This window comes from Anser anser, assembly GCF_964211835.1.
Source record: "Anser anser genome assembly, chromosome: 2".
Lineage (NCBI taxonomy): Eukaryota > Metazoa > Chordata > Aves > Anseriformes > Anatidae > Anser > Anser anser.
The window spans coordinates 91,947,545-91,962,210 of record NC_139721.1 but is presented as its reverse complement, the minus strand read 5'-3'; the positions used below and the strand labels follow the sequence as shown (position 1 = coordinate 91,962,210).

At 47.6% G+C, this 14,666-nt stretch overlaps 1 long non-coding RNA gene across 3 annotated transcripts; it reads left to right on the top strand.

Annotated features, from left to right (window-relative positions):
- The first annotated feature begins 340 nt into the window (after positions 1-340).
- LOC310893742 lies at positions 341-6,332 on the top strand. Of its 3 annotated transcripts, XR_014579260.1 has the most exons (5): positions 341-666; positions 763-1,285; positions 1,453-2,544; positions 3,750-3,959; positions 4,291-6,332. It is a non-coding gene; the product is annotated as an uncharacterized lncRNA (long non-coding RNA). The 3 variants fall into 3 exon arrangements; XR_014579261.1 differs by having other exon boundaries at positions 763-1,638; XR_014579262.1 differs by having other exon boundaries at positions 763-2,544.
- Positions 6,333-14,666: the final 8,334 nt, after the last annotated feature.

Sequence of the window (14,666 nt, the reverse complement as noted above, 5' to 3'; positions counted from 1 at the left end):
TAAGCTCGTTACAAGCCTAATTGCAAGGCAAAAATAAATAAATAAGAACAATAACAAAGTGCATGGGGAAAGGACAAAAGCTGCGCTCCTCCATCCCTGCCCGCGGCCCCTGCGCCCACCTGGGCACATCTCGCCCCGGCCTCCCTCCTGGTGGGGGGCGTTTTGCAAGGCCCTGCCGAGCCCCCACAAAGGTGGGGTGGGGTTTGTTTGGGGTGCGTGAACCTGCTCGGAACTTGCGGGGAGCCTGGTCCCGCGCGATCCTCCAAAATCCATCGCCCCAGCTGATCCTGCTCGCTCAGCCCCCTTGGCAGCGCAACCTGGGGGGGGGGGGGGGGGGGGGGGAAAGGGAGACATTTGTCCCGAATCACGAATTTTCATGGCTCGGAAAGAAAAAGGTAAAACTCATGTCTAGCTCAATTAATAAACATGGTAATTTCACACCCAAAAGGAGGACATTATTTCATGTTAGTGCTATCGGCTCCATCACAAAGGGTCACAGCGCAGCTGTGGCGAGCCCGGGGTTATTATGCAGCCTGATGATAGGATCCCGCTTGCCATCCCGGCTCCTTCCTCGGGGCTACCAATAGCCCCCGGCAGGGCTCGTGCCACCTCATGATAAAGGACTTACCCGATGCGTGAGGAAATGGAGCAGCTTTCAGATGAGAGGTAATCAGCTTGCAGGCGCAGTCCCAGCCTCTCTCCCGCGCCGGACCCTTCCCCCGCCTTTCCATTTAACTTTTTTTTTTTTTTTTTCTCCCCCAGACCCAAACAAGCCCCCGAAGTTGTTTGCAAGCCCCCGAGCGCAAAGCGGAGCTGGGAGGGTTCCCTGCTCAGCCAGCCCCCCCGGAGCACGGGATTTCTGGTGTCAGGAACCGCGTCCAGGAGCCGTGAGGCGACACATTAACTGCGATCCCATAATCTCTTAATCACATTACGTTTTAAGTGAGCATGTGTAATTTCACCCATCAATGATTTATTTAAGCATCGGAGCACAATTACTCGTCTCGTATGCAACCGCCGGCCGGGGGAGTGTTGTTTGCTCGAAATAAAATCTGGGGTCGGGGGGGGGACTGCCCCTACATCTGTGCTGAGACCCCCGCAGCCAGGAGCTGCCGCGGCTGAGAGAGGGATGTTCGCCCCCTTTCTCCCCTCTCTTAAAAAGCGAAGCCCCCCGATACGCTCCTCAGCAGGAGGTCTGCTAGCGGCCGTGGGACGCGCCCCTACTGCACCCTTTTGGCTGAAGCAGGTGCAAGCCGCAGGGGGACACACTGATCTTCACGCCTGGGTGAGGGCGGTTTCACCCTTCCCGCATCCTATATGTTACCCATCCCTGGCTGGCAGCCGCTGCTCCGGCGTGACAAACGCCGAAAGGATGCTGGCAAGGAGCGAGGCAGCTTCCCTGGGGGTGGGCAGCATCCTCCTTTCTCTTTTTCTTCCTCTCTCCACCCGCAGCCGACCCCAAACTTCACGACGGCAACAGACCTAATCCGTTCCCCCGGAGGGGCAGGGGGACACCCCGCCCGTCACCGTTGCATCGCGCCTAAGGGCCACGGACGTCGCTTGTCCCTGCAGAGATGGGGCGGAGGGAGGCCCCGAGCCCCCCGCGCCAGAGACAGCATCCCCCAGCACAGGCTAGAAGTATTATTACTATTATATAGTATTATTATAATTTTTTCCCCGCAGATTGCAGCGCTGCGGGCCGGAGGGAAAGGCGCCCCACAAACACGGGGGGGCTGCGGGGGGCTGAAACCTTCCCTAAGCCGGGCTGGGCTTTCCCAGATTTCTGTTCCACATGTACCGGTATTTTTGTTAAACCGTTGATACAAAAAGGTGCCTGAGAGAGAAAATCTTTGGTTAAAGACAGAAAGAGACCTCCTTCCGTTATTTTTTTTTCTCTTTGCCCCCCCCCCCCCCTTTTTTTTTCTTTCCTGGAGCTGCTTTAGTCAGGCGTTTGGCAGATTTAACGTTGCAAAGGAAACAAAGGAAAAAATGTAATTACATTTTTGGAAAACAATAATTACACGACACAATCGGTATAACAGTAAGCGAAACACAGCAGCGGGAGTTAGAAACAATATTGGAACCGTGGAGATGGGCTCCGCTGCTGACTCAGCGTTTCTGAATTCTCCAAATTATCCTTACATCGGATTTCATCGGATTCAGCTGCAGTCTACTGGCTTTTAAATGAAAACGTATTTCGCTGATTAGGCACATATTAGCTGCTTAAAATAAAAATAAAATAGAAAACAAAAGGAAGGAAGCAGGTTTGCTTAGGCACAAACAATTCTGGTGAATGGAGAGTATTTTGGGAGCCCTGCCTTCCACCTGTGCCCCGCTTCCCCCCTATTTGTGCCTTTGGCGGGGTGAATTTCTGCAGCACCTGTCACCTGGGGAGGCTGTGGGTTCGCATGGCCCGGGGCTGCAACTTCACGTCGGAGCACGTTATCTCCCGCCCTGGATGGGGCTGACAATACCCCCCGACATCCACTCCACACCTTCGTCCCGGCTCTCACACGGAGATTTAGTTCTGGGGGGGCTCTCCAGGTACCAGGAAAGTTGTGCATGTATTTATCTGTTTTTCAGTGGCCTGGATTTTACTTTAATTGAGAGCCTTTAGGATTAGTTGTAATAATAGGAGTGGTTAGGATGGGAAGGTCTCGAGGCTGAGAAGAACTCTTTTTGCCTCCGAAGAAAATACCAGACATCCCACAGAAACAACCTTGCAGGGTATAGGTCTTGTGCAGACAGAGAGAAATCATCGGGTTGTCGGTGTGCTGTGAAGTGTACATGAAATTGAGCATTTGCTCAAGCGGTCCTTCGCTCTGCTTCCTATTAAGTGCCAAATCAAAAACATGATCAAAAATCAAAAAAAGGAGGTGAGAGGAAAAAAAAAAAAAGACGACTTTTAGTGCCCAGCACTGAAGCAGAAACATCCCAGGGAGAAGTTTGGAGCTGTGCTGCTGCTCAGCCCCCCGGTTCTGCTGCCGGCAAGCAGGCGCGTTACCGGCGACAACAACAGCAGCAGGAGCAAACACGAGGCTCCTTGCTGCCCGCTCCTTTGAAAACAAACACGACCTCTTTTTGGTCAGGAAACTCCAGACAGAAGTGGCAAGTAAAGCTTTAAACCATTTGGAAATTCCTTTATGATTTAAAGAAGGAGCCAGGGGGCTTTCGTCCTCTCCCTGTCATTGGTTGCAAAAAGGGAAACAAAAGAGGTAAAATGCATTCTCCAACTAACTGGCAAAGCGTTTCATATGCATCAAAGGGAAAGAAAGAGCTAATCCGAAAATGACCACTTTAATGTACACAAAACCGTTGCAAACCCATGGCTATGGCGGCAGAACCAAGGGGGATTTTTAACTCACCACCACAACAAAAACCTACACTTAATGTCATAATAACAGATATTAAACAAAGGGGAATGAAAGGATCTCACGCTGGTTTTTCTGCATTCTTGACTCTAATTAAAAATATACAGAAAGAAGACATAGTTTGGGTCAAAATGGCATGAGAGCTGCCTTGTGCCAGCAAAGGGTCTACAATTATCAGCTTAGAGGCTGGACCCGAGAGGTCTCACTCACTCTCTGGCTCTGGGGGAGCCGTGAGCTGGGTGCAGGGGGCCAGGGTGGGATGAGCTTGGCAAGGGCTGGGGGACAGGGCACCTTGTCCTACCCCTAGATGGCAATGGGACATCAAAGAGGGGCTAAAACAAACACTCAAGCTTTTTTTTTTTTTTTTTCTCTGCTTAGTTTTGGAGGCCACTTGGACAGCCCTTCCAATTCGAATGGCACCGGGGTGTTTGCCCAGCATCAGGTGGTGACTCTGCTCCCGTCCAACAAGTGCCCTGCATGACAATACCTCCCCAGGGAGAAAATGCCAGCATAGAAGGAACTTTCTCTGAAACTAGAGGCCAGGAGCTGGAGCCAGACACATTCAAATGCGAGATAAGGCACATGCAGGTAATTAACCACTTGAATAAGCTACTGAGGGCAGCAGCGGTCCTGTCCCTTGCTATATTTTGGCAGAGGAGTGGATGATCCTGTGGCTTAGTTTAATCCAGGTGCCCAGGCTCCACACAGAGGCAGCTAGGTACAGCTCAATAGCCTGCAGTATGCGAGAGGTCAGATGGGGACCTTCCAGCCATGATTCGCGACTGACTTCAAGACTTTTTGATTTGACCCAGTAGTAATATCCATAGCGGTGTGTGCCTCGTGTTACTGATGTTTCAGTGTCTCTTCCCTGGTTCGTATGGAGGGAAGCATCTTTAATGCTTGTCTGTTTTACTTTCAGAGGAGCCAAACTTGGCCAGGTGTCGAGAAGACAGGTCTGCTGTGAAGAGTCACTAGTCTCACTGCATTCTGAAGGCCTTCTTCCATCTTTGCAGAAGACTTTTAGGTGCCTGCAAGTATTTCGGACTACACTCGAGGTATTCTCACTCACCAGCAATGGGAAGGGCTCTTTCAGTGAAGGTGGTTGAGGAAACCTATAGATGGTGCTCCCACCCTGGGGAAGGGATAAAACTGGAAACTGTAGGGGCAGGGGAGCGGTGGTGCTCTCATCACACAGCATTCACACCTGAGCTCATTGTCCCATTTACCTGCCCCCAGAGCTGGTCTGAAGGTCTGACTAGGAGCTCCTCCAAGAACTATATATGATCTCAAGAACAATATATGCTTCAGTGAATAAGGAAATAGCAGAGAGCACCCTCCAGACTTGCTACCTGATGCAACCTTGCATCTTGATATCTTTAGCTGTTTCCTTCATGCAGAAAGTCCTCTCACGGTCCTCCAGAGAGGCCAGAGCCTCATTGTCTGTGCCTCATCTTCAAAGGCTTCAGCAGCCCAGGTTGTCCTCATCTAGCACAGTCACACAGTCAGTGCTACAGGGAAAGCAGGGTCTTTCCAGCAAAGCCTACCTAACCTGAGAGCCTTTGCAAGAGGCCCAGGAAAGTTTCCCCCATAATTGTAGGGTGCTCAGCTCGGGGCTGCCTGTGCGGTGCAATTATCTTTTACCAATACAGTGATTCATGCTCACCCTGCAGCACAGCTGCCTCGCTGGAGCAAAAGGTTAAGTATTAATTACTGCCTGTAAATCCAAGAGGTCTTCTCCGGACAGCATCACTAACACTTCTGAGACTGGCTTTATACATGTTGAGTAAAAGCTGTCAGATGGCGATTTCAGCTAGCATCGCTTTTCAGCCTGTAAACTCATAAATGGGGGAGAGGAATACCTGATATTTCAGGGCTTGAGTGGGGGCTCTTCGCCTTCTGCTCTGTTTATGGCTTTGGAGTGACACCTACACAGCGGTGTTTGAAATATTTATGTGCTGTTTTCGGTGAACACCTGCAGAGGAATCCCACTCCTCATTGTAGAGGATGCTCACAGGACTGGAGAGAGAGGGGCGAGAAAGCTGATTTTCCCGCTGCAGGTGTAGGCTCACGCTACTTAATCCTGCACTCATCTTTGGCTAGGGCACTTGGGGGATGTGAACTCTGATACTCAGCATCACAGGGGTGCAGCTCAGCCACCCCCTGGGATGGATGCCACTCTGCATCCCACCTGGGCCCATGGTCTCCTGTACAAGGCTATTGAAGATATCGATACCTGGTCTCACAGGGGGAGCAGTCCTGCCTCAGACAAGACAGCTGTGAGGCAGCTCTGACACTGTGGATGCTTTCTGTGTGGTGGGGTGTCCACCAGACACACGAGATGAGCAGGATGCTATGAGCATGTCCAAAGCACCCTGCCTCTCTCCTAAAGATAGGCTTTTACCTGCAGCTTGCAGAATATTTTGGAGATGTGTTTCCTTAGTTCCCTTTTTATGAGACACAGTGTGTGTTGGTGTGGCTGAGTCCTCATCAGGACAAGTACATCAAAAATAGCAATGGACAGATGGATTTTAAAATAAAAATGATTCTGTGCAGCAGCAGCTTTGTATACAGTTCTTTCCTGGAGAGAGGATCTTAACTAGCTATCCTATTGTAAAGCCAGTTGGGCTCTTGAGATAAAAACAACAGGAGGAATTTGAATCTAATAATAAAATTATCATCATCATCACCAAAGGAAATGGTAATGACAGCCAGGATGAGCTTGACCATTTCTCCCAGGCTAATAAAATAATCTGTTTTGCCTTACTCATATCTGATAGTGCCTAATTGCCATGCCAGTTGCAGTCCTATTGCCAGTATAATTTTGAAATGATTTACCATTTGTCTGCAAAAATTTGCCCTCTTGTTAGTCTTGCTTTATACATTCTTCCCCAGGATGTGCTAATTTTCTTAACCAAAATTGTACAGAATGATCGGTTAAGCCATAAAAATAAACACCGACATATTTAGGGCCAAAATGTGTTGTCATTTCACTCTTAAGGGTGTGAGCACTCACGGCATGTTCTGCACGGGCACATTTTCTCATGCACCTCTTGGCCAGCTTGATGGATGTGCTGAGATGGGGATGGAAGGAGGGGCGGTGGGGAAGCTGGGAACCAGACCAGGACCTGGGAGACATGCACTTGCTTCTGTTCCTCCTGTAAGAGGGAATAGGTGGGAGAAGGTGGGATCACAGCTTGGTGCACGTGCCATGCTTTTTGTGGTCTGCTTGAGGAATAATCCTACAATATAAATGCGAACTCCTGGCACGTCAGAGAAACAAAAGGCACCATACCCCTTCCATAGCCAACAAGTTTGTTCTTCACATTTTTCAAGTACAGAAGTGCTGAGATCACATTTATGAGCCTGTGCCTGGTCCTTCTACATGGAGAGCAAGGGGAAACAGCTAGGTGTCTCTCTGCACTTTCAGGTGCTTGTATGCTTTAAAAATCCGAGCCCTGTGTGTCTGTGTCCTTGTCTTAAAATAGGTCTAACTGCTTTGGAAGCAGTAGGAAATATTACCACAAACACTCACTGCCCTGTTTCTAAGTACATGTTAGAAAATACAGACAAAAAGGATACTGTGAGTCCATGCTACCCTTGCCAGGGAAGCATCTAATAAGGCCAGAAGGAGAGCTGAACCCTGCGGATGGGATATGTGGGGTTGGCTGTGCCCGCTGAGTGTGGGGGGATTGGTCCCACCAGGAAAGCTTCCCACACCTCAGCATTTGGAGACCTGGGCACAGAGGTGGGGCTGCCGAGGCACTGCGCCATCCCTCGCACCCTCGACAACACATTCTGCTGCTCTGCAGATTTTTAGTGACAAAATGCATGAGAAGGAAAATTCTCAAGGAGAGGAAGCAAACCCCACAACCCTGCTTATAATTAATGTCAAGGTTTAAACCCAAAGTGACAGGGAGCTCACATTTTAAGCTGGGCCTGTGTCCTGGATTCACCCTTTTGAGTGAGAAAGCAGTACTGTCACTTCAAATTCCTTGTTCGCTGTGGCGCTGGTAGTATCCAGGGTGGGAATGGTTGCACTCATCTACTGCTGTGTTTCTTCAGTGACAGAGCTGCTTTTCTCTGGCTACTCCTCAGGTGGGTTATTTGTCCCTAAACTCAATGGCCTCAATCAGACCCAGCCTCTGAGATTCTGTATGAATCTCACTGGTAATGTCCTTCCTGGTGGCCTTTAAGGTAGGGTTCTCTAAGTTATGGACAGACCTGTAGCTCCTCAGCCATTGCCCTTCGTCTTGTCCCTAAGCACCTCCTGTGAACTTCCACAAAAGGACTCTGAGCATAGCTACACAGCGTGATATGTCTTGGCATCCCTGCCTAGGCTTCTTCAAAATGTGCTTCCCCTTGTTCAGAGCAATCAGTCCATTCCTGATGATGGTTCAGCAATGCCTCCCAGGTGAGTGAGGGCACAATCAGTCCTCTTTCTCCAAATTTTGTTGCGAGTGAGTCAGATAAATCAGCTGGGCATGGAGAGACTCTGTGAGGCAGGGGAGAGCAGAGGCTGCTGGTGCCTGCGTGTCCCTCACAGAGGAGAAAAGATGGCTCCTGGGGCTGGGAGGGTTTGGTGCCAGCACCCCGGCACCCGAGGCCATCACATCTGGGGAATGAGGCCACCATGCACCACAGCTGAATTTAGGGATTCTCATGGGTCCCTTTTCTGTAGAAGCAGACCTGTTGTTGCATCCAGCTGTGCCTTCTTTAAAAGCATGGATATCTGGAGGTACGGCCATGTGTTAGCAACAGTATGATGAAATCTAGAAGTGACTCCTCTGTCAGTTATCATAAAATGCCTTCCAGGGTAGCAACAAGCTTTTATTTTAATGACAAACAAAGAAAAAAAGTATGTCTCTTTCCATTGTTAGTTGGTGTTTCAGTAATCCATTAACTTTTCAAGAGGAATCCTTTTAGAATCCAGGCTTAATTTTATTCATGGTTATGTACAGGACAGAAAATGGTACCAAACAAGGACAGGGTAAAAAAGGAAGGTGTTTTCCATGATTACTTACTTTTGAGGTAGCAGATAGCACACATATCCTATCTTCTCCAAAACAAAGAATCCAATAGCTAATTCTTAGATGGTAAGTTGCCACTGAGAAACTTGATTAACCCTGGTCATGGTCTAGTATGCTGGCACTTCTCCTGTCACAGCAGTACATCCTAGACACGACAGCTGATCAGCCTTAACACTGCTGCGGCTGGCAAAAGCAGAAGCAATTTCCCTCAGCAATATATGGCCCACAGACCTCACTCAGCCAGCCCACCCCTAAATTAGCCTCTAGTTTGGGCATTTCTTGTTACCAGGAAAAGGCCTGGGGATCAGGCCATCTGGGATCTGGGACAGCCTTGAGCGGAGGAAGTGTGAGCTTTTGCTGTTCTGCCCTGCAGCAGAGTGCCAGCAGCAATGACAGCCACACGTCCGTTTTGTGCTTGCAGTGCATGGCACCTCTGGCTCAGGCGCGTGGAACAGTGCTTGTGCTGTCCTCTGCCGGGAGGGGAATCAAAGCACCAGGCTGTTAAGGGAGCTGTTCAAGGCCAAACATCATGCCCCACACAGAGCTGGGAAGAAATGCAAGACTCTTGCCTCTCAAACCCTGTATAAACCACCCTTCCCCCCTGCAGGGTGGTGTAGGATTTACAGTGGGGAAAATAAGCATGGTATAGACATATAGAATAAAGGGAAGATGTGAAAGAATTTGCACAAGACTGTGGATTTTCAGAAAGCAAACTACATGTGCCTTGTAATTGCTTTTTGAGATTATTGGGTACAGAGAAGGGTTTGGTCTGTTTCCATGTATGGGAATCACAAGTGAAACTTGCTTTAACTAAATACCACTAACATGACATCCCTGTGTGCTTTTACTGCTGGTGTCAAGAGGTAGGCTACAGCTATGAGCACAGTGCTCAACACATGCAGAAGTTGAATATAAGGATACTGCAAAAGCAGAAGACATGAATAGATGTTTTACATTCAACTTTAACTCCTGCTTGATATGTGAATTTGCATTGCCTGACTGGTGAGGGGTGGGTGTTTCTTTTGCATTACTTGCTCTTTAAGGATGTGATTAAAATGAGGCCATAAAACACCCCGTGTTTTATTCCAAAGTCACCTAGTAGACAAAAAAATTGAGAATATCCTGGGGAGTGTCAGTAGTGGGACCATCTCCCACCACCAGAGTGCTTAAGCTAACCTCTTCACAGCACGTATGTAAAACTTTCAATTGTCCAGTGCTGGGTCTATAAGAGATGCTTTATTAACACCAGGACAAATCAAAATGCCTGCACAAGCCCTGCGAAGGATGGCCTATGTTGAACATCTCAGCAGCTCTGCCCCTAGTGGGGTGATGTCCCCTTAGGGATGTAGGCAGCAGCCCCCATCACTGCCTGTGAACCCCATGGGGCTCCAGAGGAAGGAAAAACCCAACCAAGGCCAAAAGTTAGCTCTGCAGCATTATCGTAAAAAGTGTAGTTGCACAAGGGGCTATTCTCTGGTTGTGTTTATGCGGCTTGCCAGTTAGTGCTAATAGCAGCTACTCTTGAATGTCCCACAGTGGGAATGAGCCTCTTAGTGAATAATGTAGTGTTAAATTCTGGGTAAGACATCAAAGTGCCAGTAAAACCAGTGTTATAAGATTACCTCTGGCAGCTCCAGTTTGTGACCAAGCTATTTTTAATATTATAAAATCTGTTGCTCCCCTCCCATGAATAGGCATACTGTATTTTACTCTTTCAAGTCAGAACACGCCTTTGTGAATTTCTTTCTCTCTTGCTTTCTCTTTTTTAGGTGTCTCAATACTTTCTTCTGTGCTCTACAAATGAAACTAAAACTGAGGGCTCAAGGATTCACGTCAATGAAGACCCTCCAATTTTAAGTCACGAGTGAGACCCTCATACTAATATTTGAGGGCAGGCTGGGCACTTGTTGTAAACCAAGAGCAACAGCAAGCCTCAGTATGAATGCACATATGGTACCTACAAAATACCATGTGCTTCTTGATTTGGGACCTCAGCAATACCTTAGCATACAGAGAACATAAGAACCACAAGAAAAGGCCATGGGAACAGGAAAAGACCCTTTTAATTCCACCTTCCTGCTTTTTCAACCTCCTCCCCCATCCCCTCCTTCTCCAGCAACAAATGAAGGTGTCTGTGCAACTCATTTACATGCTTTGCTTAGACTGCCTACTCTGGTAATTTATTCCATATGTTTATTGCCCTTTGTGTGCAATATTCCTGCCTGTGTTCCCTATTTGCTTATAATTTCCTAATTTTTCAGGTCCTACCTCCTGTTTTTTGTTTTGTTTCATTTTGTTTTGAACCTGCTCACCCATGTATGATCTCTGTGAAATTTCTGCTTACAGCAAAGTTAGCAGCCAATGTTACTTTCAGCCTTTGCGAAGCAGTGCCTTGTTCAGGGGGACTATGCTGAGGCTGCAGACAGGATGGGACCTACTGGGAGATGTAATTAGTGCCAGCCCTGCTTTGGCGAGTCAGCGCTCCCCTTCTCTTCTGCTGTTTCAGAAGCCACAGCTTTCTAGAATGGGCCCATAAGGAGAGGAAGTGTCAAGGCACCTCTCAGTACGTGGCTGGGTTTAACAAAGCACTGAGCTGCGTGAAGCAGCTCCAGCTTGAGAAAGAAATGTTCTGAGTCTGAGAGTGTGACTTTGAGCCTGAGATTTGGTTTTGGAAATCTCACCTGTGCTGTTTTCAAGAAAACGGTGGCACTTGCCACTGCCACAGTTCTATTACACCCTCATGCTCATCCATGAGTTTAGTTTATGGGCAACATCCACGTGGCATCTCCTGTACACCCCTCAGACCAGACACGTTGATGGACACCCTGTGAGCATCACCCAGCCACAAGACTTCTGAATGCTTGGGCAGCCCAGTGCTTCCCAAGAATGCTGCCTGAGCAGGACTTGGAGGATTTGCTACGAAATGGGAATGCAATACATGGTGGTGGGCATCATCTGCACCCAGCACAACCTAGTGGGAATGTGAATGTTCTGTCCAACTGTGGCAAGGTGGGAGCTGCCCAGGAGGCTGGTGGGTGCTGGGGGGGATGTGCCTCTGGGGCGTCAGCGGGTGAGCCCTCACAGGCCTGTGACATTTCTCAGTGCCCACACTGTTTGTCAGGCAAGGAGCTGCTGCCGAGCTGGGTTAGTATTGCCTGCAACATGAGCTCTTTTCCTGGTGGCTGCTAGGAGAATATCAATTATTTTTTACTATGGAAAAAAACACCAGTAAGGTTTTTTTCTCTGTGTGTGCATGTGTGTGTGTGCATGTGTTTGTGGGGGCACTTCAGAGAATTTCTATCTCATTTCTTAGATATCATCCCTGTTTTTCTTCCCAGTGATGTGAGAGTGCACATCTTTGTGGTCCCTTTTTGTCTTCTTGGTTTCAGTATTTCCAAATAAATGGAAGTGATTGCTTCAGTTGTGGCTGAATTCTTTGTGCAGAAAGACACTTAAACTTGTGCTCAGCTTTAAACTTGGGAGTTATCAGTTTGACTGTGGGTCAGCCCCACAGATTCTGGATGTGCATCCATGCCATCACTTTTCACAGTGTTGCATAACCTCTTCATAAATTTCTCTTATATCTATGTCTAGGTCAGGACCTAGATCTTTTCAGTGAGCCACTCCCAAAGATGCAGTATTACATACAAATAGATAAATCAGTAAGTACACACACACATATATAAAACCAAAGTGTGCAAATGTAATTTGCTGGAGAATCCTGGCTGTAAAAAGTCTTGCAGAAACTTATGTGTACCTAAATACAAAGTATTGGTATGTCCCAACGCATATTCTGTGTCATTATTTCCATATCCATGTCATTGTTTCTAATTGTCATGCAATACTCTTAACCATGCTTTGTGTTTTCCTACCTGGGATGGAAATGCATCCCCTTTGCCCACCACTATGTGGCTCATATAAAGAACAATCTCCATGGCATTGCTAAGGATTTTGGTTCAGGGAATGTATCTCTGCAATAGTCCCATTGCCTCTGATTTGACCTTAAACCCCTGTGAGGAGAAGGAAGGTATTTTGTGATTGTGGTGTAAGAATTTTACATACCGTGATGTCAAGCTTTGCCTTCCAACACATTAGGCAGCCCCCACCAGAGACATCACCTGTGCCCAGGGACTCTTCTTTTGGGGGAGATTTTTATTAAAAGGGGCCCAAGCAGCACACACATGTACACACAGATATTGTGGGTGTGTAAGACATGGGGAGAAGTGTGTGTAGGGAGCATTTTGCTTTTGTGAAGGCTCAGGTTAGCAAGGCTGCCTTTGTGTCATCCCACCCTTCTCCCAGGGCTATGCATCTTACCCAGGGCTGCTCCTGGGCACGAGGGAGCATCCTGGGATGTAGTGCATCCTGGCAGAGTTTTTCTGATCTACACAGGGAAAAAATCTGACCTCCTCTTTAGATGTTTTGTCTGCAGAGCCACCTTGGTAATTTTCCCTTTGCTTTATTTAACACGTCAAATTGAGGCTAAGGTATTCACTCTCCTGGTTTTTAACAGTTACTGATTTTACCATGTTTGGTTTGGCAGTTAAAAAAATCAACAGAAGGATTACATTTCAATGGCACAACACCCTAATCCTCAGGCAAATGATTTGTCCAAGCTTAATATGAATTACTTAGGATGTATTTTTTGACGTAAACACTAGTTCTAATAAAATGGTGCCTGAGGTACAGTTCTTCAACTTGTAATACCCTATCTGTGTTGGCCTGTACACATTGGATTTGAAACCATTATGATAAAACATATCCTCTTTAGCCTGATAAAAAATAAAAAATAATAAAAAAAAAATCACAGTGTAGGGCCTCCTCTCCAAGGGAGGACACAGAGCGTAGCCAGGAGTCTCCTTTGCACAAAGCGGGCCATGTTAGGGTCGTCTAGGATTGTGCCCCATCATCTACAGGGTATTTCTAGGGCAGAAATCAGCCCTGTCCAATGGATTTTTCCCTTCCATGATGCATGCAGGGCAATCCCCACAACACTCAGCAGGCAGAAGGATGCAGCAGGCTTGTGCTTGGGTAGAGCAGTGGGGCTGAAGGGAAGCAGGTTCCCTCATCCCCATACTGTGTCCCACATTTCCTGCCCCATCATGGTAAGCAGGGCAGGGAGTGTGTTTGGTGTGTCAAGACGTTACATTCACCTTACCACCTCATTAACACATGAGTGACAGAAAGTCACCTCCAGCCACCTCCCCTGCTGCTTCCACTACTGGGTTCCTCTCAAAGGTTTTCACAGAAATAGCAAAAAATGTGCTGTTCTGGCAGGGTTATAGCAGTGTAGCTCACTGATGACTGAACGCGTTTTGGGAGTAAATACCAACATTTTGGATGAGTTTCCTCATTCTTGCTGAGCTATTCCTTGCTCAAAGTAATGCTGTCTTTACATCTGTCTTTAATGCTGTCTTGTAAGTCCTTTTAAAAAATGAGGCACAAGTGATGAGGACAGAGACATCTCATTTGACACAAAGGTTTTGGCTTTGATGGGAGAGGAAGGGTACCCTACATCTTGTTCAGTAACATTTCTGTTTTCTCCAAGGAAAATCGGAAACATTAATTGTATAATGAGAAAACATTCAGCTTTCTTGCTCAATGCCCCTGAGTTAGCTTGTGGTACAAGCTAATGAAACTGGAGCATGATCAGATATTCCAATTGCCAGGGCTCAGTGTCTATTGTCACATGCATCAGACCATGTGGGACTGAATAAGTCTTCCCAGGCTTTGTAGGGAGCATGGCAGAAAATGCCACTCAAAGCTACAGGGGCTGACTGGTCCTAACACTCTGTGTGGGCTGAGAGAGGTAAAAAGGAAAAGGAAAAATCTAACTCCCCACACTGGCTCTGGAAGATGAACAGGCTTCTGCTGGGGAGGAGCTGAGGAACAAAAAATGCAAATAACACCCAGCCTTCTTCCCCTTTCTGGAGTTTTGTTTCACTACCAGCTTTCCTGTGAAAACAGAAAAATGTGGGCATCAAAACACAGGAAACACCACCAGAAGATGAGTTTCTACTCTTTCCCCAGAAGATACTACTCCCTTCAGGACCAGTCCCTAATTCTGCCTTAGCTCTCAGCTTTGCCTGTGGCAGCTGTGGAGAAAGCCTTTTTGGGGATCCCCTTTTCAAAGATGTGATGTGTCCATTTAATTGTTGGTTGAGGGAGAAGATAGGCAGAGTGGTTGGGGAAGGTGAGCAGGCATCAAGATTTCCTTAGCAGTGTGGAGATGCCCTCCCCCAGCTCCAGCAAGGTGAATTGAAACATC